Here is a 26,421-nt window from a genome sequence, read left to right as displayed (position 1 = left end):
AATTGACGAAAGGAAAAATATTTATCACTTGCTACATTTTCGCTGTTCATGCAATAAAACAGCCGCATCAGACACATTTTAGGTTATTTCATCTTTGCTACTAACTGTATTCGCACACGCTTTGCAGACATTATCCACATACAGCAATGAATATATCTGCAGAATTATATCATCGTACGACACACAGTTCAGGCGATATGAGACATAAACAAAGATGTGCGTGAATGTCTAGCTTTTGTTTAAAACGGAGCGCAAACTACCAGAATATCATCACTCAGTGTTTGATAATGAGTGCATTTAGCGACTTCCAACAAACTTCAAACATAATTTCAAATCTTTTCTCAACTTATTCTAACTTACGCGCTTAACCTCAAATACTGAACACATTAACTCATTTCTAACTAGAGGTTTGACGCTGTCTTATACATGTTAGTTCGATTCCTCAATGAATCGCGGATTTGCTAGTTTATGACTATACCAGTGACTGCAGCATCCTGTGAGTGTCGTTTCAAAACATAAAGATGGTAAGGAGTATAGGAGTATTTAGTGTCGAGTATGGGTGAAAGCAGACTGCCGACAGGGTCCAAAACAGCTACTAATCTGATTTCAATGACACAGTCAATGATTTTGCTTCATTCAAAGCAGGGAAATGCAATTTAAAATTACAATAGAGGACAAAGTACCTCGTAGTTATATTTTCTCTGCTCTTAATTACAGCCCTTTTCCTTTTATTTGTTCTGCTTCCTCTTTAGCACTTCAAATATTAGGAAAAGGAAATTCGTAAATTTGTGGTAAGTTCTGTGGGACCAAACAGTGGAGGTCATCGGTCCCTAGGCTTACACACTACTTAATCTGACTTAAACTAACTTACGCTAAGGACAACACACACACACCTGTGCCCGAGGGAGGACTCGAACCTCCGACGGTGGGAGCCGCGCGAACCGTGGCGAGGCGCCCCAGTCCGCACGGCTACCCCGCGCTGCCTCAAATATTAGGTGTCTGCGTATCGTGGAGCCCATCTTTACTGCGGCCTTCCAAGAGTTCTTCAACCTCCCGGATTTCAGTTTCTGACACTGTAAGGTAGTCTTCCACTGTCATTTCTGTCGAAATGTTCACTCCATTTCTTTCTCTATAGTTTCGTTATTTACTTTAAGCATGTTTAATTCTTACCTAATATCGCAGTTTCATAATCTGTTTAATCTGATACAGCCTTTGCCAGTGCTAAGAAATCTCATATCAGCTGCCTGGATCTTATTTCCCTGTCGCTCGTATAAGACCCGCGACTGACTCCTGTAGAATAATGTGGGGATTGTTATTACTACACAAAACTTGATTCACGTTATTTTTTCTCTCTTGTTTCTAAAGTAGCTATTTATCGTTCCACATTTGTTTCCAAATGTTGTTTAGTTTTCCTCCATATCTTTACCATTCTCGTACATGACACCTCTGTCAGTGATGAAATGTGAGGACACCTGTCCATAGATATCTAAGTTTTCGTCGGCTACTGTGGCCGAGCGGTTCTAGGCGCTTCAGTCTGGAACCGAGCTGCTACTACGATCGTAGTATCGAATCCTGCCTCGGCCATAGATGTGTGTGATGTCCTTAGGTTAGTTACGTTTAAGTAGTTCTAAGTCTAGGGGACTGATGACCTACGATGTTAAGTCCCATAGTGCTTAGAGCCATTTCAATCTCTTTGGACTATGTTTTCGTGTAGGCATCTTAAGGCGTTAATTAAATAGAGTGGGTATCCGCTTTTTTCATTATGCTCCACAGTTTTTCTCTATTAACTTTATCAAAGGCTATTTCCAAATACATAAATGCTAAATTCTGCATGTTTTTCAGTGATCTGTTTCATCACAAATACTGCATCTGTTATCAACCTTCCCCTGTAGAAACACATTGGTTCTTCACTTAATAAGCGCTCTGATATTACTTTTTTCTGCTGTTCATGATCCTAGCGCTACACTTGAATGCTGCGTCCAGTAATTTGATACCACTATAACTCTGGGAGCTCTTTATCTCCGCCGGTCGGTGTGGCCGTGCGGTTCTAGGAGCTTCAGTCTGGAACCGCGTGACCGCTACTGTCGCAGGTTCGAATCCTGCCTCGGGCATGGATGTGTGTGATGTTCTTGGGTTAGTTAGGTTTAAGTCGTTCTAAGTTCTGGGGGACTGATGACCACAGCTGTTAAGTCCCATAGTGCTCAGAGCCATTCCTTTATCTCCCTTTTTAAACAGTGATAACTCTTTCTTGTTCCGTGCCCTTGGCATAACACTTCTTTTCCAATACGTAGTGAATGGATTTAGCAGTCTAGGTGGAAAGAGATTCCATCATGTTGTAGGAGTTCATTATTGGTGCTGTTTATGCCGGTAACTTTTATGTTTTTCAGGAACATCACAGCCTCCGTCACCTATTTTACACATAAAACATTGATATCTCGCGAGTATATATTTTATTTCCTTATCTTCTATCTGCCTCACATAAGAAAGCAGGTTGTGGTGTTCGACCCATTGCCGGTGTTCCATGTTTTCTATCTTTATTGTTTCTCTGTCTGCTTTGTTGCGCACATTCAATGTATTACAGGCTACTGCTTGTCTTTCGTGGACGCCACCTTCTATTGCATTTACAAACTGTCTCCAAGATTTCTGGTGAGCATCTCTTACCGTCTTTTTAGCAATGTTCCTCTTCTGTTTTTAAATTTGATGGTATTCTTCTTTCAGGTTGTTAAGATAATCAAGATAAGCGTTATGTTTGAGCTGTTTGGGCGTCTTTATCGTAGCATCGTTTTATTCTTAGCAAGTGCTTCCTCAGCAGTCTTCGTTATTGCTTTTCTTATGTTGTATCATTCTTGCACAGTATCTTCTACTGTTTCCGTCTGTTGCCGATACCTCTTTAGCCGTTTTTTATACAGATCTCTGACATTTTCTTCTTTAAGCAATTACTCTTCATAAACTTAACCGTTTGTTCGTTCTTTAAGTAGCTTCCTATTTTCCTCCATTTTTTGAACGTGTGTTTTCTGGATATTACTATAAAATTATCTGATTCCACATCGCATACTTTAAAGCCTCTGGTGTCTCTTACTATTTCCTCTAGTTTATCGTCAATGTTACGGAATATTTGACAGACCTATATTCCCTTACAGACAATATAAATTTGTGGATATCCTCTCTCCACAGAATATGTCTGTTATTTTTAACCTGTTAAAACAGAGAAATCTCACAGCAACTTCCCGTTGTCGTTTAAAATCTTCTCTCGCATTGCTCTAACAACTCGTAAGATGGATTATCTCCGACTCTGGCATTTAGGTCCCCCAGAAGAATTATTTTGTTTATTTGGTGAACAAAACTATACATATTTGATGTGCAATATGTATGAGACATACAGGGTGGGTCATCTAACGTTACCGCTGGATATATTTCGTAAACCACATCAAATACTGACGAACCGATTCCACAGACCGAACGTGAGGAGAGGGGCTAGTGTAATTGTTTAATACAAACCATACAAAAATGCACGGAAGTATGTTCTTTAACACAAACCTACGTTTTTTTTTAAATGGAACCCCTTTAGTTTTGTTAGCACATCTGAACATATAAACAAATACGTAATCAGTGCCGTTTGTTGCATTGTAAAATGTTAATTACATCCGGAGATATTGTAACCTAAATTTGACGCGTGATTACCTCTCCTCCGCTGTTCGATCGTGTGTATCGGAGAGCACCTAATTACGTAGGGATCCAAAGGGAACGGTGATGGACGCTAGGTACAGAAGAGACTAGAACAGCACATTACGTCCACATGCTAACACCTTTTTATTGGTCTTCTTCACTGACGCACATGTACATTACCATGAGGGGTGAGGTACACATACACACGTGGTTTCCGTTTTCAATTACGGAGTGGAATAGAGTGTGTCCCGACATGTCAGGCCAATAGTTGTTCAATGTGGTGGCCATCATTTGCTGCACACAATTGCAATCTCTGGCGTAATGAATGTCGTACACGCCGCAGTACATCTGGTGTAATGTCGCCGCAGGCTGCCACAATACGTTGTTTCATATCCTCTGGGGTTGTAGGCACATCACGCTACACATTCTCCTTTAACGTACCCCACAGAAAGAAGTCCAGAGGTGTAAGATCAGGAGAACGGGCTGGCCAATTTATGCGTCTTCCACGTCCTATGAAACGCCCGTCGAACATCCTGTCAAGGGTCAGCCTAGTGTTAATTGCGGAATGTGCAGGTGCACCATCATGCTGATACCACATTCGTCGACGCGTTTCCAGTGGGACATTTTCGAGCAACGTTGGCAGATCGTTCTGTAGAAACGCGATGTATGTTGCAGTGCTCTCCGACACACACGATCGAACAGCGGAGGAGTGGTACTCAAGCGTCAACTTTAGGTTACAATATCTCCGGATGTAATTAACATTTTACAATGCAACAAACGGCAATGATTACGTATTTGTTTATATGTTCAGATGTGCTAACAAAACTAACGGGGTTCCATTTAAAAAAACGTAGGTTTGTGTTAAAGAACATACTTCCGTGCATTTTTGTATGGTTTGTATTAAACAATTACACTAGCCCCTCTCCTCACGTTCGGTCTGTGGAATCGGTTCGTCAGTATTTGATGTGGTTTACGAAATATATCCAGCGGTAACGTTAGGTGACTCACCCTGTATATACTCAAACTTTACCAAGGTCGTAGTAGTTCCACTTACAAGGAAGACAAATTCTGACAAGAGTGAAACTACCGATCAATAAGTTTAATAAGTCGTAGTTGCAAAATAGTAACACGAATAATTAACCGACAAATGGAAACTGATAGAAGCCGACCTGCCGGAGGATCGTTTTGGGCTTAGCGGAAACGTTGGAACACGCCACATCAAAAGATAGGTTGAAGAACGGCAGGCCTACGTTTAAAACATTTGTTGATTTATAGGAAGCTTTTGACTTTAAAGTTCTGAAAGTAGCTAGCGTATAATAAGAGGAGAGAAAGGTTTTCTACAGCTTGAACAGAAATCAGACTGCGGTTATAAGAATCGAATGGCATGAAAGGGAAGCCGTGGCCGAGTAGGGAATGAGACAGGATTGTAGCCTACCTCCCAAGCTACTCAGTCTATACATTGAGCAAGCAGTAAAGGAAACCATGAAAAAATAGTTTAGGGGGGAGAAAGATTTTATTAGCATCAAATAAAATTTAAGTGTTAAGAAGTCTTTTGTGAAGGTGTTTGTTTTCAGTGTAATCGTGTATGGAAGTGAAAGATGGACGATAAGCAGCTAAGGCAAGAAGAGAATAGAAGTCTTCAAAGACTTCAAAGCCCCACTTTTCAAAAAGTGGGGCTATGAAAGAATGAAAAGGTTAGATGGATAGATCGATTACCAAATGATGAAGTGCTGAATAGAATTGAGGAAAAAGGAAACTTATTGCAGAACTTGACTAAAAGAAGGCATCGGTTGAAAAATGGTTCAAATGGCTCTGAGCACTGTGGGACTTAACATCTATGGTCATCAGTCCCCTAGAACTTAGAACTACTTAAACCTAACTAACCTAAGGACAGCACACAACACCCAGCCATCACGAGGCAGAAAAAATCCCTGACCCCGCCGGGAATCGAACCCGCGAACCCGGGCGTGGGAAGCGAGAACGCTACCGCACGACCACGAGATGCGGGCAGCATCGGTTGATAACACACATTTAAATGCATGAAGAAATTGTCAGTTTGGTAAGGAAGGAAAGATGGGGGCGGGTGAGGCGGAGTAACAGTTGTAGAGGGAATTCAAGGGATGAATACAGTAAGCAGATTCGAAAGGATGTAGTTTGTGTAAGGTATCCTGAGATGAAAAGGCTTGCACAGAATACACCAGTAGAAAGAGATGGGTCAAACCATTCTTCAGACTGAAGACCACATCAGCAACAACAACTACAACTACGACAAGTAAAATTTTTGATAATGCTTCATTTATTTATACTTACTTATAAATTTACCAGATTTGCTTCGTCTCCATGAAAAGAATTGCAGAAAAGTAATTTTATGGGGAAAGTGGGAAGGCGTTGCAGCTTTGACATTTCTGCTAGGCGTGGCATGGATCCGGCTGTGAACCTGATTGTTGAATTTAGCTTACAATTAACACGCACTCCTACGAAAAGGGTTAGTCATTAAGTTTTAAGATACACAGTGAAAAAAGAAGTTACATGATTAATTTCTGTTGTTTGTGGATAAACGACTGCAGTCCTGATACACGACCGCTACGGTCACAGGTTCGAATCCTGCCTCGGGCATGGATGTGTGTGATGTCCTTAGGTTAGTTAGGTTTAAGTAGTTCTAAGTTCTAGGGGACTAATGACCTTAGAAGTTAAGTCCCATAGCGCTCAGAGATATTTGAACCATTTTTGAACCTGATACTCGTTTAAATCCTCGTGCCACAATACTGCAGGACGACGTTTAGAAGCCAAAATAAAGTGGCACAATCTAGGCACAGGAAAACTATTGAGATAGATGCCTGCGTCGCTAGCACAGCGTTTGTGTCACAAGAAAACGAAAAAAATGATAACGAGCAAATGGTTCAAATGGCTCTGAGCACTATGGGACTTAACATCTCTGGTCATCAGTCCCCTAGAACTTAGAACTACTTAAACCTAACTAATCTAAGGACATCACACACACCCATGCCCGAGGCAGGATTCGAACCTGCGACCGTAGCAGTCGCGCGATAACGAGCAGCGGTTCAAATGGTTCAAATGGCTCTGAGCACTATCGGACTTAACATCTGATGTCATCAGTCCCCTAGAACTTAGAACTACTTAAACCTAACTAACCTAAGGACATCACACACATCCATACCCTAGGCAGGATTCAAACCTGCGATCGTTGCAGCAAACGGTTCCGGACTGAAGAGCCTAGAACCGCTCGGCCACAGCGGCCGGCTCTAACGAGTAGTGGAAATAAGCATGGAAACTTGTCAGTTATCCATGTTGTGATATACAACGGAAGAGTGATTTAGTTAATTAATACACACCTTCCACAGATTGTATCTGCGATGAAGGAATGGAGCTGCCGCTGTATTGTGCTGGAGCGCTCAGGTGCCCAGACCGTCCCTCTTGGGCTACTTCCTCTGTTAAGCAGGACTAACACACCTGTGTCGGCTTTTCCACCCACGCCTGCCGTTTCATTTCCACTGGCGTTCGAACCTCTGCTGGTATTGGCAATCATCTATTACGCCGTTTTGATAATAAAAAACAATCCATCATCTTTCATGCAATAAGCATTAATAACTATTTACAAGGTGTGGTGACATTTGTAACGTTGTTGCATTAATTTGGTACGAAAGCGGTGCTGATAGACAATAAAAGCGGGTTAAAAGCTGTGAGCTGTCTGAGGAAGTTAACCTTGCATTACTGAGCAACTGTTTCGCCAGGTATCTTGTCTAGCTTACAAAATTCCCAACCAGACTAACATTAATTATAATCTTTTAATAGTCATACGACAACCGGTGATATGTATATAAGAAATAGAATTTAAATAAAAAGAAATAAACCAGTTTATATTTGGAAATTTATTTTAACATTGATCATTGAAATTTCAGCATATTAAACTCGATTCATAACTAAGCTGGTGCCTTATTTAGGATTGTGAAAATGTGAGATTGTAATCTTATGGAACACATCAAATATGGAGCCAAGATTGTAAGACTGCATACAACACTGCATTCATAAAAAACACACGAAGAACGTTGAAACTATGAAACGTCCCCTTAGAACAATTTATACACGACTGTCCTTAAACTGATACCCAATATTTTTTTAGCGCAACGCAATCTGACTTTCAAAAATCCCTACAAAAGAATGGCCCTGACTAACATTAACCTATACCTTTCAGAAATCACTTACCTCACAAAAATCTTCATTACTCGAACTTCTGCAATACCGCGAGCGCCACTACCGCCAGCTAAATAAAAGGTTCAAATTACGGAAGGCACTAACTACTGATAGGGATAGTTAGCAAATGAAAGATATTAATAGAGAACAAACAATGTATTTACCTTAATATCACCATATATCTAGGAGTTCATGACAAATTACAAAACTCCGCCATCTCTCTCCCCACATCCACCACTGCTGGCGGCTCACCTCAAACTGCGCAACGTTACGCGCTGTTCACATCCAGCTGCCGCTGCCCAACACTACAATGGCAGACAACAATGCAAACTAGCCACAGATTGCACACACCACAGCCAGTGATTCTCACACAGATCGCTACGTGGCGTTACCAATAAGAAAACGTAAACATCTTACTTACATAGCCCCCATGCTCCCCACAAAAAATTTTACAAATTGTTTTGGGCAGTGGCCAATAATGATTTGACAAAATTTTTCATAATTACAATAACAAAGAAATCAAAGGCACACACTTATTGATACAATGTTAGTCAAAAGCCAAAATTTTCTCACAGTCCATAAAGACAGTCCTGATCATTCATCACAGTAACGTTGCAGTGTTTTTCTCAAAGTCTGTGCAGTAAAAGAAAATGCACACAGAAGTAGTGGATTTCCATGCAATCTTGAAGAAGTAGTGTTGTCCTTCCAACGGAACGACAGTGCTGACTCTTGACATACATACAGGGAATGGGCCACAACAGAGCAAACCCACAGCAGAGTCAGTCGAAATTTTGAAGAGTATTGGTAGGTAGGTCATCACAGAGCAGACCCACTGTAGTCCTGGTAGAGATTACGGTATTGGTGGGCCACCAGAGGTGCAGACCCACTGCAGTCCTTGTAGAAATAATGGTATTGATGGATCATCAAAGATGTAGACCCACTGTAGTCCTTGTAGAGATAGCCAGCAGCCATCTGTTGTGACTGTGCAGGTGCACAATCACCATTGAAGAGTCTTGCGGATAATATAGCAAGTCCATAAACCACAACTTGTGCACTCACAAAGTTTTTGGAATTGTCCTTAGAACCAACAATGCTGTTATCCAGTCCCTTGCTGAATTATTAACACACGTGCAAATACTATCAGTCCCTACTTCTCACATATTGTCCATATACTACGACCAACAGAAACGTGTGCAGTGAAATGCAACTTAATTTGAAGAACTGGTGTCTATACAATTACAAATTTACAACATGAAAATACAATTACAAAGGTACAAAATACATAATTAAAGAACATAATAGTACAGATAACATTTGTAGTAATATGGGCTTTACAAAAGAATCGAAATAACATATACATCAGTGTTACAGGAATTATGACATAAGTAAATACATAAAAGATCACAATAACTTTTGAAACATCAACTTTACACATGAGCATTAAAACAAAACAGAATAAATAATGTCTAAACATCTTTACAAAGAAAATAACATATTATAAATGCAAATTATATTTGAGGATAACAGTATTCCTCATCATAGTGAATGTAGCTTAGTACTAGAACAGAAAAAAATTTCTATGAAACAGTACACAGAGACAGGAAGAAAACAAATACACAAGGGTACACAAACACATAGTGGGATAACACAAAAGGAAAGGACAGGGTTTGTTTTCAGTGTAACATTTGGTACTGCAGTCCAACCCAAAACTTCATTCCATAGGTCTTTCGCCTTATTTCAACCTTTGCTTCCACCGAAAAAATCCTATCCAAGCATGCTTTCTGTATTTATTTCACATATTTCTTACCTCATTATTTATTTCGAAGAAAATCCTACCTATACCTGCTTTCTGTACCTTTTTCGTATAACTTCTCAATGCATTTCTTCCAATTCATTGCAACTCATTCTCTTCTATAGTCTACCCCCTCTTAAGCTAACTTAAATCTACTGAGCTCAGATACTAAACTAAGGAACGAGGCAATGCAGCAGCACAAAACAATTAACACAAACATCAATGACAAAAAATTCAAATTGGCAAAGCAATTGCAATATTACAACTAATATAAGGCACTGTGCAGCAAACAAGAAAACTAAATCCGTAGTAAAACTGGCTTAACAGCGTAATACAAAGTCAAATTCTGTAACATTATGCCTGGCAAACAGCAGCAGCAAATAAAAAAAACATATATCTAAACATGACATAGCTCAAGCAGAAAAAATATTACACTAAAGATAACAATGCAGACAAGGGAAATGTATAATCACATCTTAATGTCCATGTAATTAAAGTGGTGCACCACAACAACTTATTGTAAAAAAAATATTACCATGTACTTGAAAAGAATATTATATATGCAGTTACTGTTATTAGCCCCTTCTTATTGTTCTTTCCATTCCAAGAGCTCCTTTTTTTTAAGAATGTGGATTACAAAATTATTATTTAATAGATCTGTTGACAGAAAGTGTTCACATTAGCAAATGCATTTTATTTTATAAAAGCAATGTTGCAACACAGCTGGAAACTAGATATCAAATGAAATAAGCAACTATGCACAAAGCAAAGCATAAGAACATCGTTCAATAGTCATGTGGCATTTCATAAGTAGTAAAAAAATCTCTCATCTAGAAAGACAGTAGTCATAGTCAGGTGTGTAGACAAACTATTTCTTGTCATTTCATTAGGCATTTCAGTAAATATCAGAAAGTATGATATGTTTCCAAGTAATTAGCGTGTCGTATTTGCGATGCTTTCTCTAAAGGAATGACAATGGCGAGGATAATAGCCTCCCTTTTTTTTCTCCACCTGTACCTCTGAAAGGCACACGCTAATGGCTTTTTTTTTTTTCAGGCGACTGTCGCCCAGCTGGGTGCCCACGATGTATTACGTGCAGGTGGCCACTTAACTTTCTTACCAAAATATTTACGACAGCAGTTTTCGCTACAGTAACAGTCTCATATTAAAAATTTCACGGTTCGAGAATTAGCGTTACAAATCTGTAGAAACAAAATCCTATAAATATAACAGTGTCCAAAAAATGTTCGTTGGCATTGTGATACATTCACGCATGTACACACATTTCATAACTCTTAAGGTACGATTCTTGGTTTCCAACAACCTTTTCCACAAATCTGAGTCCCTAACCACTACTCATTATTCCTTACCTTATTCGTCGACACTTCTTCAATATTTCGTCATTACAGATATGTAGCATAATCAAATAACTCATATAGCATATATCATAAACATACCGCAACAGCGTAATACACATCGTCGTCATAATAATATCATAACACCTCAGTCAAATCTCAAAAACGTCGTAGCTTCCTAAAATAATTTACAAACCTAAAAAAATTCTCTGCTCATGTCAAAAGTGTCATCTGCCTCAAACGCACTTTAAAAATCATGATCCCATACCAAATACATCATTCAAAGCTCTCATAGTATCAGAATGGTTCCGAAAAAATATGAACAGTTCACAAAGTACAGACGAAATACAATTTCGTAAGTGTGAAGTAATCCAACTCAGTAATTGAGTAAACATCTGTCACTGATGTAGTAAAAAAGTTTATCTCTCGGTTAAATGATCAGATAGCTGTGTAATTCTGTGTTAGAGAAATATGGTACCGATGTGTAAAGTTGTATAAGCAAATACCATATTAGCTAGGGCTCCTTGTGCTTGCCAAACACATGGTACACAAAGTAGGCGTGTACCCCCCTGAGGATTAATGAATAATACCCTCAGGTGTTACAGATTACAGCAATGGAATGAAATGTGTCACGGAAAACCTTTGTATCATTGTACTTCAAATATCTTTATAAATGATATAAGTGCAAAATTAATCACTCAAATACGTGTCCTGTAGCGCTAAATGTGCGTCTTGCTGTAAGATAATCTCTGTGGAAGTGTTGTAGTTATAGTCCTCCGAAGGCTAAGTTCTGCAGAAGTCAATGTACGTACCTCATGATATTCCAAATTTCAAGTAAACCAAAATGTTGCATTAAAATCTCATTAGCAGTACTGGTAAGTGTTCTAAGTATGTGAGCCTTATAGTCGTTACGTAATCGTGCAACTAACAAGCAAGAATGTACAAATAACAACATTGTGTCGTCTGTTCACTATAACAATGCATTCATAATTTCTGTTGAAATATGTTCTCTTGGTTCTTGACTGGATATTTAACTTCAAACATTGTTGCATAATAACAGATTCTACGTCTGACAAAGCCTACTAGCAATGTAAAGTGAAAAGTTATATGGCAAAGACAAAGTTAAAGAAGCAGATTATCTTTCAATAAAAGGTTTTACATGTGAAATGTGGTGTAAACCTTTACTCTTCCTAGTACGCAGACTTTCAACTGAAAAGCAATTGTCATGTTTTATACGTCGGTAAGGAATACTAAATATTTTCTCAAGGTTAGCATCTGTGTTATTTTTCCCTGAGCCAGCCGGCGCAGGTGGCTGCCTGCGGTGCGAGTCATTGTCTGTTCCTTTGTTGGCGCGCGTCGTTATTGGAATTAGGAGACCTAGCTTCTACAAATTCACGTTGTCGAAAGTGCCCTGCTCTGTTTGAATCCTGCCAGTTCTGATACAATTCAGGTCTGTCGTTACGATTATATCGTCTGTCGTCATGTCGGTAGATGCCATAGTTTCTTTCTTGTCGGTCACGTGGTGGAGAATTTCTCCCTGAATCGTAACTGCGTGCTGGACCATTGCGTCTAAAGTTATTCTGTCTCCCTTGATAATAATTATTTTGGTTCCCATATTGTCTGTTTCTCTGATTGTCTCTGTGATAGTCACTACCGCGGAGAGGTGATCTTTCCCTGTAATTATTACTACTCTGCCAACGGTTGTCATACGGGTGGTGTCTGTTTTGGTCACGATATGTGTTGTGAGAATAGCCTTGTCGTGTCCAGTTATTATTTCTTTCATCGCGGAATTGTGACAGATGTGACCTGTAATTGTTGTGCTCCTGTTTCCGCGTTCCCCGATTGTCAGTGTCAATTTCCAGTTCTTGTAACAGTCCCTGAAAAGCTTCAATGTCATCTTTGCAACGTCCTGCTAAAATAATATGTCGTAAATGTTCAGGCAATTTGAGTAAGCAAATGCGGATGAGTTCTGAGGGGCTGTATGGGTTTGAAAGATACTGATTCTTATGCAACATTTCTTCAAAATATTTGACAAGACTGGAAAATTCAGATTGTTCAAAGCGTTTCATCATCATGATGCCATGTTTTACTCGGTCTTGTGTAGCTTGAGACCAATATGCTGAGAGGAAGGCATGATACAATTCTCCTTCACTGTGACAATCGTGAATGACCGATCGCATTCTTACAGCTGGTTCATTCTCCAAGCAGCCACACATAAATTCTAATCTGTGCTCTAATGACCAGTTGGGAGGAAAACAATGAGAGAATTGATGGAGCCACGCTTGTGGATGAATGTCGTTGCCAGAATCCTTCAATGTTTTGAATTTACGTGTAGTAATGAACAGCTTATAGTCAAAATCATCATATCGGCGAGTCGCATATCGGTCATTGTTAGGTCGTGTTGGCCGTTCCATCTCAAAATTCGGTGCACATTGCCAATTTCTTTCATAACTTCCGAAATGCCCTGTGTTATTATTTTGCGGCTTTTCCGTATTTCTAAGTCCCTAATCCGGTGTTGGAGCGCGAGTGTCCTCTGAAATACGTAATTCTTGTATTACCTGTGTCAGCTGATCTTGTACTTCCCGGATTTCTCTTTGGTGTTGCGTATTAATTTGATTCTGATTTTGTTTGAATTTCCTAATTTGTTCGCACTCTTCTGTGTCATTAAAAACTACCGGTTTTGTGTCGTTCAGATTATCATCTGCCTTCGTAGATAAGTTAGTGAACTGATCCAAAAGTTCGGCTACTTTCTCCGATAGTGTACACATTTCCTCAATGTGTTTTTCTGAACCAAGTTTCATAGTGTCCATTTGTGTTGAAATCGAATCTACTGTGTCCTTTAAGTTTTCCTGAGTTTTTGCAAGTTGCATAACCGAATTGGTAGATGCAACTGAGTCAATTTTAGCCGACAAGGTCTCATGATTTTCATGAACAATGGTTTGCAGTTCTTTTATGGCTGCTTCGTGATTCTGTAATGCATTTTCATGCCGCGAAAGTATAGGCTGCAAATGCTCACAAATTTGTGTTTTTACGTCATTACAGACTTTTTGACATTTCGATTCAATGTTATGTAACTCAGTAGTTGAATCTTCATGTGTTTTTTCAAGTGTGGTGTCTAACTTTTGAAGCTTATGCTGTGTTTGTCTCTGATTTTGTTCCATTGCGTCTAACTTTTGAAGAAGATTTTGTCCCATTTGTTTCTGATTTTGTTCAAGTGTTGTGTCTAACTTTTGTAGCTTTTGTCCCATTTGTTACATTAACTGTAATAACAATGCACTGGTGTCTGAAACATGTTCCTCAGTGCTTTTATGCAGTGAAGTTGCACCGGCAACATTCACATTTTGACAGGCAGAAAATGTGTCTTGACTCATTTGAGAAAACGGTGAGAACCCAAAACCTGAGTCTACAGTATTTGCAATATTGTGCTCTGTCATTCCCGATTCCTGAGGCGAGCTGTTGCCGACCGATCGATCGATAATGCTTCCCTGTTCACTAATTGTTTCACTGCCTACGCCATTGTTTGCCGCCCGCTCCATTTCCCTATGCACAATTACCAAATTACTACTTTGAACATTAGTTAATTCATTACACGGTGGCGCTAACACACTGCTTTCGTCTTCGCTGTCATTTCTCAGTTTACTTTGGAGCCTAGTGTTACGTTTTTCACACGCCATTGTTGTCACAATATTTCACACGATAACACAGAAAAACACAGTTTGAAGAGCAAAAATAAGAGAACACATTAACATAGCACTGAAAATACACTCCTGGAAATGGAAAAAAGAACACATTGACACCGGTGTGTCAGACCCACCATACTTGCTCCGGACACTGCGAGAGGGCTGTACAAGCAATGATCACACGCACGGCACAGCGGACACACCAGGAACCGCGGTGTTGGCCGTCGAATGGCGCTAGCTGCGCAGCATTTGTGCACCGCCGCCGTCAGTGTCAGCCAGTTTGCCGTGGCATACGGAGCTCCATCGTAGTCTTTAACACTGGTAGCATGCCGCGACAGCGTGGACGTGAACCGTATGTGCAGTTGACGGACTTTGAGCGAGGGCGTATAGTGGGCATGCGGGAGGCCGGGTGGACGTACCGCCGAATTGCTCAACACGTGGGGCGTGAGGTCTCCACAGTACATCGATGTTGTCGCCAGTGATCGGCGGAAGGTGCACGTGCCCGTCGATCTGGGACCGGACCTCAGCGACGCACGGATGCACGCCAAGACCGTAGGATCCTATGCAGTGCCGTAGGGGACCACACCGCCACTTCCCAGCAAATAAGGGACACTGTTGCTCCTGGGGTATCGGCGAGGACCATTCGCAACCGTCTCCATGAAGCTGGGCTACGGTCCCGCACACCGTTAGGCCGTCTTCCGCTCACGCCCCAACATCGTGCAGCCCGCCTCCAGTGGTGTCGCGACAGGCGTGAATGGAGGGACGAATGGAGACGTGTCGTCTTCAGCGATTAGAGTCGCTTCTGCCTTGGTGCCAATGATGGTCGTATGCGTGTTTGGCGCCGTGCAGGTGAGCGCCACAATCAGGACTGCATACGACCGAGGCACACAGGGTCAACACCCGGCATCATGTTGTGGGGAGCGATCTCCTACACTGGCCGTACACCACTGGTGATCGTCGAGGGGACACTGAATAGTGCACGGTACATCCAAACCGTCATCGAACCCATCGTTCTACCATTCCTAGACCGACAAGGGAACTTGCTGTTCCAACAGGACAATGCACGTCCGCATGTATCCCGTGCCACCCAATGTGCTCTAGAAGGTGTACGTCAACTACCCCGGCCAGCAAGATTTCCGGATCTGTCCCCCATTGAGCATGCTTGGGACTGGATGAAGCGTCGTCTCACGTGGTCTGCACGTCCAGCACGAACGCTGGTCCAACTGAGGCGCCAGGTGGAAATGGCATGGCAAGCCGTTCCACAGGACAACATCCAGCATCTCTACGATCGTCTCCATGGGAGAATAGCAGCCTGCATTGCTGCGAAAGGTGGATATACACTGTACTAGTGCCGACATTGTGCATGCTCTGTTGCCTGTGTCTATGTGCCTGTGGTTCTGTCAGTGTGATCATGTGATGTATCTGACCCCAGGAATGTGTCAATAAAGTTTCCCCTTCCTGGGACAATGAATTCACGGTGTTCTTATTTCAAGTTCCAGGAGTGTAATATCTCGTTAATTGCAAGCGCAGCTGCGAAATACTTGGTGCAAATCTACATGCATCCCACAACAACAATGAAAGACTGCAACTACAAAGGAAATTCCCTCTATGATTACGCGCTAGCAATACACAAACTACAAGAAAAAAATCAGAAGATTCCAGTGAGGTATCCTGGGCTAAGGGTCGACATATGAAACGTCCCCTTTTGAAAAATTATACACGACTGTGCTTAAACCGATACACAATATTTTTTTAGCGCAACGCAATCTGACTTTCAAAAATCCCTGACTAACATTAACCTATACCTTTCAGAAATCACTTACCTCACAAAAATCTTCATTACTCGAACTTCTGCAATACCGCGAGCGCCACTACTGCCAGCTAAATAAAAGATTCAAACTACGGAAGGCACTAACTACTGATAGGGATAGTTAGCAAATGAAAGATATTAATAGAGAACAAACAATGTATTTACCTTAATATCATCATATATCTAGCAGTTCATGGCAAATTACAAAACTCCGCCATCTCTCTCCCCACATCCACCACTGCTGGCGGCTCACCTCCAACTGCGCAACGTTACGCGCTGTTCACATCCAGCTGCCGCTGCCCAACACTACAATGGCAGACAACAATGCAAACTAGCCACAGATTGCACACAGCACAGCCAGTGATTCTCACACAGATCGCTACGTGGCGTTACCAATAAGAAAACATAAACATCCTACTTACAAAACATATGCAGGAGGAAATTAACCACAACCAACCGATTCAATTTTCACACAAAGAAGTTACGTTCGTAGCACAATCCTGTCCGTCATGTAATTACCACACACTGGTATACTAAATTCATACTAACTCCCTGTGAAATCTTCCCGAAAAGAGTAGCTGAGGGCTACTTTGATGATTACACCACATGCTTCACGTGGTCAACTTGGTTTACACAAAGAGTGTAACTCCACAATATCTTTGATAATTAAAATAAATTAGATCGAAAAGCAATTTACAAAAGAAAAACCTCAAACAGGTTACTATCGTCTTACTATTAACCTGATGGGTCAAACCGTGGTATGAGAGCGTGGTACTGGTCTCACAAAGTACACCCCACGTGGGTTGAACATAAAGAAAAGTTGCTATATTGAAAAATATTGTCAAGACGAGACGTTATAATCTCACACACATTCGCATTTAAGATTGATGATCTTAGTTAGAGTTACTGATCAACACGTGGTTCAACTTTACTCACAAAGTAGTGACAAAGCAACTACCGGAATATATTCTGAACTTCACACTCGAATTACACTGCGTTGCAATTTAAGATAACATTAGATATTTTAGAGCTAAACCTGAAATAAAGGTGATTAAATTTTCAGTTAGGCTGAACTTAAGAAATCCATTGTCCTACGGACTTAGCAGACACGCGCTTAGCCGGAGATCTTAGCACTTCAGACGCTCGCCACCGACAGCCTGCCATGGTCCCTTCCTGAGGGTGGCTCACAAATACAAACGGGAGTGGCCAGAGAGGCAGCTTCCTATACCAACATGACAAGGGATGGACAGGACCATACTAAGAATAGAAACCTCTCTGCTTTTAGAAAGCGTAGCTACCTGTTCCGACGTTGGTCCTACTGTTCTCTAGCAGACAGGCTTGTCTGCTACCCTCAAGCATGCAACTAGAAATACATTTGCTCATTTATCCTCTCACACAGAAGGGAAGGGGCATAACAGTATCTTTACATATACTGTATATAAAAGAAAGCGGATGTAGGTTCTGTATGAGACTTTGTGACATGAATTACATATAAACTGTGTTTTAAGTGTAGTAGTGTGACAGATCGTTCTTGTTGATGTGTAAAAGTAACACGTTTCACTACTCAGTCTCCTCCCAGATAGTCAGAAACGCCATAGTAAATTTAGAAGAGGAATTTATGCCGTAAATGACAACAGATTTAAGAAATTAACATGAAGGGAATCCAACAGAGACCTTTCACAATGTCAGTCTTCTTTAAATATTCATATATACAATGTACAACCTATCAGATGATACCTAATCCCGGTTGTACGTCACGTCAAAGTATGTAGATGAGTGCTTGTAAGTTTCGAAATTATAGCCACTTTACACAATATTGTAACGTGCGGACACACTTATTGTAGGTGACTGATGAATCACAAACTCCTCGCTGCCCAACTGGACGCCTGTGCTGGTAATGCAGTCACTCTCGTCCAACAGTTTGGATATTCAAACATGTACGTCCAGTATCTTGCACCTTCCGACTTCCATCTGTTGGGCCCAATAGAGGATTCTGCACTCCGCGAGAAGCAGTGCGAGGATGATTGGGAGGTTATTGGGGCAGAAAGAGTTCCAGAAAAAAGTATGTTGCGTTAGTTACTGCTTGCCTCTCGTATGGTGCTGGCAGCATAACAATTGTCGTGCAGTCTTGCTTGAATATAGGTTCAAATGGCTCTGAGTACTATGGGACTTACCATCTGAGGACATCAGTCCCCTAAAACTTAGAACTACTTAAACCTAACTAAACTAAGGACATCACACACACCCATTCGCGAGGCAGGATTCGAACCTGCGACCGTAACGGTCGTGCGGTTCCACACTGAAGTGCCTAGAAAATTGTTCGAATGACTCTGAGCACTATGGGACTTAACATCTGAGGTAATCAGTCCCCTAGAACTTAGAACTAGTTAAACCTAACTACCCTAAGGACATCACACACATCCATGCCCGAGGCAGGATTCGAACCTGCGACCGTAGCTGTCGTGCGGTTCCAGACTGTAGCGCCTAGAACCGCTCAGCCATCCCGGCCGGCTTGAAAACAGGTGTTTTAAATTCATCCGATGGGGTTCCCCGAGAAAGATGTCATGTTTTTTCACCCGTTCTCATTTGAGTTTCCACAGCATCTCTGTTGTGCTTTGTACCGACTTGTTCCTATCCTATCAGCATGTCCTTGCCACGCGTACGTGCCTAGAAATCATAACACTAGATAGAAACTCTAGACTGAGTCGCCGCAGCATCTTGTGTGTGATTTCCTCTACAGATTCACTGTAGTGTCTCAGATTCACTGTAGTGTCTCAGAACCCTTCTTATAATTTTATGCCTTCCATTCACCTTCTCTAAAACTGATTTTACTTCTTCGTCCTATTCGTACCGTTTCTTAGTACTACCCCTAAACATTTATACGATATGACGTACTCAACATCTTCACCACTTATCTTGTAATATGGGGTAACGTCGGGTCCTTCTCTTTGCTGTAAACATCACCTCGATGCGCGTCCGAATAGAAACTGGATTCTGCCTCGCCGCGAAACGACCGAGGGGTGGGATCATGTTTTACATTAATCGTATTCTGGACTTGCTTCGCCCCATTGTTGCACGAGTCTGTTTCGCCTAGCGTAATTGCACTATTAAATTTTTGTGAAGCCTACTGGGCTGACTTATTTGACAGAATATAAGCTTTTCACGCACATTCCGTATCTGTTGGTTGAACCTCAGATATCCAGGCGTTTGAAGGATGCAGAAGATGTCTCTACCATAAGACTTTATTTGCAACATCTAGTGCTGAACTGTGATACATTTAACTCCCTTTCCGCAATAAAAGGCGTCACATCTCAACACCAATTACGTATTCCTGTTGAGGGAAGATCTTGATAGGATAGACTTCCTGGCTTACTAACTCAGTAAATCTGAAACATACCTAGAGAAAAATGAGTTTGGGAGTTGCATTGCCATGTAGTTTGTCATCTATTACACAATGAAATTAGGTGACTTTGAGAAGGACTTCATGTAAAGAGGATGTGAAAAATAGCACATTCCGTAGTAATTTCGAGTTTCGATAGTCAAATTGTGAAAAATGTGTGAGACGCTTTTTCATTGGGAACACGAGACGTGAAAGTTATTCCCAATTCAAACAAATACTGTTGTTATTCACGATGTTGACTGGAAAATGATCACACTCTAGAAGAATCTGAGTTATGAGGTAATTTTTGAAACGTCAATATTTAGGTGCTCCAGCTGTTACGAATATTGTCACTCTAAAATGTAAAATCCACTGGAAATCCCATGAATCACTTATCAAATAATACTAATTCAACGGTAAATATGTTGCGTAGCTCTTGAGTGAGTCAAGGTGCGGCAGTTGTGCAATCATGTTAGAAGAAAATTTGAAATGGAGTACCTAAATTGATGGTAATGATATTCATGGCATTTTTAAATAAAAAACCCCAATGATATACAGTACTATGCTGCAGAAGAACACCTCATCCCACACAAGCCTGCATATGCACATGTAAAGGGTAAATTTCCTGGACACACAACTTTATCAGATAGGCAAACGTGAAACTTGAGGCAAAGGGACGTTACATGCTAGCGGAAACTTTATGTGTCAAACGTTATTGTTAATGAGTCATGTAACGTTAGTCACATTGGAAAGTCTTTGAACATTATTTTTTGTGAAATGCCACACAAGTTAATACTCTGTGTTGGGTTTAGACTCAAACTCAGACACTAGCCTTTCCTGGGAAATTTTCCTCTCATCTGAGTTTTCCAGTCCAGCTCAAAACCTGACCCACAGCTTCCATCTCTCATTACCTCTCTCCCGTTTGTGAAGGCAATGGTTTGGGTTGAAATCCATCTACATCTTCACCTGTACTCCACAAACCACATTACGGAGAGTGTCGTATGGTACTTTGTGTACCATACCAGCATCACTTCTGCCCTTCCTCCTTCCAGTCGCAAATAGTTCGCGGAGAACGATACTGCTGGTAAGCTTCGACCTCGGCTCAAATCTCTGATTTTGTCTTCATGGTCTCTTCGCGATATATACGTAGGAGGAAGCAATATATTGGCTACTCTTCAAGGAACATGCTCTCTCGGAAGTCTGACGGTAAACCACACCGCAATGTGGAACGCCTCTTCTGAACCGTCCGCCACTTGAGTTGGTTAATCATTTCCCATTACGCTTCCCTGCTTTTCAAATGCACCTGTAGTAAAACGCGTGGCTCTTCATTGAATCTTCTCTATTTTCTCTACCAATCCTACATGGTACGAATCCCAGACTGGCGAACAGTATTCAAGTACCGGTCGGGCGAGTGTTTCGCAAGTGACTTCCATTGTTGACGGACTACACTTCTTGGGGATTTATCCAATAAACCTCAGACTGGCCTCAGCCTTACCCGCATTCATACTGCTAGATATTTTATGGAAGTAACTGCTCCCAGTGATTGTTCTACAATCGTGCAATCAAACAGTAAAGCGTCTTTCTGTCTATGTATCCGCAATACGTGTCATTTTCTTACGCTTAGGGTCGACTGCGTCTCCATGCACGAAGCTTCGATACTTTGCAGGTCCGCCTTCATTTCCTTCCAAATTTAAGCGTTCTAAATTATCTGCATACAATAATATCACCTGAGAAAAGCCTCATGGAACTTCCGACGGTCTTCAACACTCTCTTGAAGCACATCCGAAGTTGCTTAGTCGTCTGAAGACTTGTCTCCGCCGATAATGACAAATTACGCTCTGTTTGGTGGAATCTCATTGATGCAATCAAACAGTTGGTCTAATATTCAGTAGGCTCGAATTTGTGCATTAAGGGTTGCAGTGCAGAACTATATCTAACAACTTCCGAAAGTCAAGGAGCACTACATCTGCCTGGAAACCAGTGTCTGGTGTTTTATGGGTCTCGTGGACCAGAAAAGCGAGCTGGGTTTCGTAGTTTTTGGAACCCATGTTGATTCCAACAAAGGAAATTTTCGGCCTGGAACAGAGTTTTAGTCGTCTGTATTAGTCATACTAGGCTATACTCACCTGCAGAATAAAAGAATGATTAAAATCAGTGTAGGCTGCACTTACTAATTCGGAATCCCTTCCATCCTCCATGATTTCTTCACAGCACTGAATATTTTCTCCCCACAGAGTACAATTCCAAAAATGATGCGAAAATATTCTTTGTCTGATGGACGTCGCTTCACCTTTCCGAAGATAACCACTTGCGTTAAAAAACAATTATGCAGCTATATCATTTATTTAAATTGCTGTTTACTTGGAAATGTCACGTACTGGTCACGCACAAATGTAATTTCGTTTATCTTACCTGCTGTCACAGGAGTAGTGTACGCGACTAGTAAGCATATAATTAAGTAAGTGCCCATAAATCGACAAAGCAATAACACACTGTCCAGACAACTATCTTATCTCCGCTTTGTGGCTCGCCTTGAAGTAATAACGGCTATCATTTGCGTAGTGAAACGTTTTTCTGTCATTATAGGATCTAAAACTGACAACACGTGGACGTTAGTAAGTGATAAACAGACAAAAACTTGAAACGCTCATTAACTTCACAGTACGTGTAAAGTGATTCGCGAGTGTAGGTAATACGGCTAAGAGGCACAGGAAGATACCGGCGCCATTCGTGTTGTCACTATATTCAGGCCAGTAAACGACTGTTTTAGGAAACCAGAAATAATATTCCGATACCGTACCAAGGATGTAGTCGTGCCACTCATTGAACCACCTGCAACATTCGAAAGAAGGCTGAAAGAAGGGTACTTATGGCATGGTTATTCTCCCTGACTCTGTGGGAATAGTACCAGCGAGACCCCCCCTCCCCGCCCCCCACCCCCCACCACCAATCCGACGAAAGTAACCCCATCAACAGTGTCACATGCCCTCACTCCACGAGACACTGCAGAGAGATTTAGAACATTGGGGAAAAGTATGGTGATAAAGAATTTTGCGTGCGTATCTCATCTCTCTATCCTGTCTAGTTATTGGCGATGCAAATTTATACTACAACCAACATTCAAACTTGTTATCTTCTGATTTGTTAGCATGTAACCAGTAAGCATGACTACGAAGTAACATAAAAATAACATTACAAGGCGTCAATCACAAAGGCTTACACTAGGGCGTCAGCTATATGAATAAATGAATACGTAATGCTCATTACTATTAACTAATTTGTCATATGGTGTAATAATACCTGATTTCACACATCACGCCAAGACGAAATGGGATCAACTTCCTCCAGTTCCACGTTTTTTGAAGCAGAGTGAAATGCTTCTTCTATGAGTTTTTTGCTGACCGTTGTGCCCTCTTGATAGAGCCGAGGAGATCGTGAGTTCGAGCAGTTGTGGCTCTTCATCAAGAATGAGTAGTTTAAGAAATAGCTGTACAAGGAAATTAGCTTCTTAATATTTTAAAGTTTAGTTTCTAGAATTTGTTGGACTGAATCCTTACGATCGTCATAGGTTGGACAGAGGCTAATGCACTCGTATTCAGGAGGAGGGGGGGTTTAAGCCCCATTTCGACTCTTCTTATTTACGTTTTCCTTGACGCAGCTAAATGACTTCAGAAGATGCTGGAATAGATACTTTAAAAGGTGACTTAGAGTTTCCGTTGCAATCTTGTCCAATCCCACCTTACGATCCACTTCTTATAGGCCAGTTATCTACAAAGCTTTAAACTCGCATCTTCTCTGTTTCATTTTCGAATGCCTATTTTTAAAATAATAAAAACGTAGCTTTTTTCAATCTTTTCACAAACATTTAACTGTCGAATACTACTGCACCAAGTTCCCAGCAGTAAACTGGAAGCAGCTTCCAGATGCCTGACACTGTCACTACAGAAAATGTACACTGATCAGTCAGAACAAACATGACCATCGACCTACTATCGATATAAACCCGTCCTGGCTATAACAGTATCACATGTAGAGGAATGACGGGCAGGGAGACACACGCACGACGCATGTAGTATCAGTGAAAGTGCTGTCCGTGTGAAGAATGGTGAAGGCGAGAGCGACCGATCTGAGTCTTGGTTCAAATGGCTCTGAGCACTATGGGACTTAACATCTGAGGTCATCAGTCCCGCCGGCTGTTGTGCCCGAGCGGTTCTAGGCGCTTCAGTCTGGAACCGCGTGACCGCTACGGTCGCAGGTTCGAATCCTGCCTCGGGCATGGATGTGTGTGATGTCCTTAGGTTAGTTAGGTTCAAGTAGTTCTAAATTCTAGGGGACTGATAACCTCAGATGTTAAGTCCCATAGTGCTCAGAGCCATTTGAACCATCATCAGTCCCCTAGAACTTAGAACTACTTAAACCTAACTGACCTAAAGACATCACACACATCCATGCCCGAGGCAGTATTCGGACCTGCGACCGTAGCAGTCGCGCGGTTTCGGACTGAAGCTCCTAGAGCCGCTCGGCCACCGCGGCCGGCGATCTGAGTCTGAGCGAGGGCAGACTGTGATGGCCTGGAGGCTCCGCACGAGCATTACGGAAACTGCACGAATTGTCGGGTGTCCCAGGAGTGCTGTGGTCAGTGTATCCAGTGTGGTCAGTTCGCCAGATCTGAACCCAATGGAACACATCTGCGATGCGATTGAACTTGGCGTCAGAGCTCATCGGCCTCTCCCCGGGATTTACGGATGTAGGTGACTCGTGTGTGCAGATGTGGTGCCAGCTCACTCCAGCGACCTACCAAGGCCTCACTGCTTTCATGCGCAACGTTTCGCCGCTGTTATCCGTGTCAGAGGTGAACTTACCGTCTATGGTCATAACGTGCCGGCTGGTCAGTGTACATGTCTAACTGATAGCCCCATCCACACTGTTTTGGTATGGTGGGACTTTACATAAACGTTAGCTGTAGAGTTCTGCTGTAGAGTAGCTCATAGGGACTGGAGAATTTCTCACATTTTATAGCAGAGCTTCCCTTGTAGTTGCCGTCAGATTGTCGACAACTTTAGTCGTGGGAGCCGATTTCAGTTTTATGCTCGTTAAAAAATAGGTGCGTTCCACTGAAAAACCTAGGTGCTTTGGAGCTGCACAGTGTACCAAAGCTTTGCTCAGAAAGTTGCATATCTGTCATGTCTGATAGGGTGGACTGCGTGCAATTGGCCTGTGTTCTGTCATGACGTTGCTACAAAAGTATTATTCCTTATAACGTCTGAATACTTCACGCATGTTAGCTAAATTATCGTGAAACACACTCAGCAACGTTATAATCCTAGGGAAAATCGACACAACTCTTCCTACTCAATAAACATATCAATAATCGCGTAAGATCAGTGAGTTCAATGTTCGTTACCTTCACTGAAAAGTAAGTAACTGGTCTTTGAGTTTGGCCACTGTTCACAATTAAAACGCTGTCACAGTGAGAACATTCAAGCTAAATATCACAACAGATTATATTTGGAATTAGAGGGTGGCTTAAACATGGAACAGCTGTAGGACAGTAACAGGATCTTGAATTTTAAGCCAAGTCTGGGTATAACAGATAGTTATAGCCTCTACTTGGACACAGTTCACAAGAAGTTTAAAGAGAGCGAAGTTCTCTAAAATTTCGATTCAGTTTACACAAAATGGTGGTAACACTACAGGGAGGGATCAAATTATATGTGAGACTGAATGGAGGAAACGTAACAAGGTATCCATAAATTGGAAGTTCAAAAAACCAAACTTAATAATATAAAATCGCAAATATAAAGTCAAATTAGCAACGAAAAAATAAAGGAACAAAAATAACTTAGTAAATAGCAAGCGACTCAGAATAAGGATCAGATTACTGCAGATTGCATCACTTACATTCTCCAAAAACGTCGAAGTGTTCAGCCATCAGCAACAGACAGAGGCTGGGAGATGAAAAACCACCAACCATAGTTTACCCTCCTAAAGTCTCTACCGACCAAAAATTTTCATATGGAGGGGATGACTGAATTCTGTTGCCAATGACACGGACAAGAATATCACTTAATTCACGAAAATAGCAGGAACGTCACACTATTGGCATGAAAACTGCACATTAAAGGTGCCCTTATACAGACTGATAGGCTCGAGGGTCAGCCCTTACCTGGCCGCCTGTGTTGGGTGATGAATTTGATTTTGGGTCGATGGTATAGGTGTGTCAGTTCCACCGGGAAGCCTCTGTCTATTTCTCCAGCTGCTGCTTGCCAGCTTGCACTCCGTGAGTACATGTAGGAAGGGTCTGCCAAGCGCTCCCCAGAGTCCACAAACAAGTGGATGGGGCAAGTGAGTCGGCTGACCGATCGGGCTGTGAATGAATGTCTTAGCAATAAAATTTTTATAGCAGCCGGGAGCAGTGTGTCCTCGATTGGGTAGCTTCTTTTGCCGAGCGCAATGGCAGGGGCGACACATGCGATTCGATACACTAACATGTTTGCAGCGAAACCAACCGATTTCTCACGCTGGCC

The sequence above is a fragment of the Schistocerca serialis genome, chromosome 5 (genome assembly GCF_023864345.2).
Source record: "Schistocerca serialis cubense isolate TAMUIC-IGC-003099 chromosome 5, iqSchSeri2.2, whole genome shotgun sequence".
Lineage (NCBI taxonomy): Eukaryota > Metazoa > Arthropoda > Insecta > Orthoptera > Acrididae > Schistocerca > Schistocerca serialis.
This window is presented reverse-complemented; position numbering follows the sequence as displayed.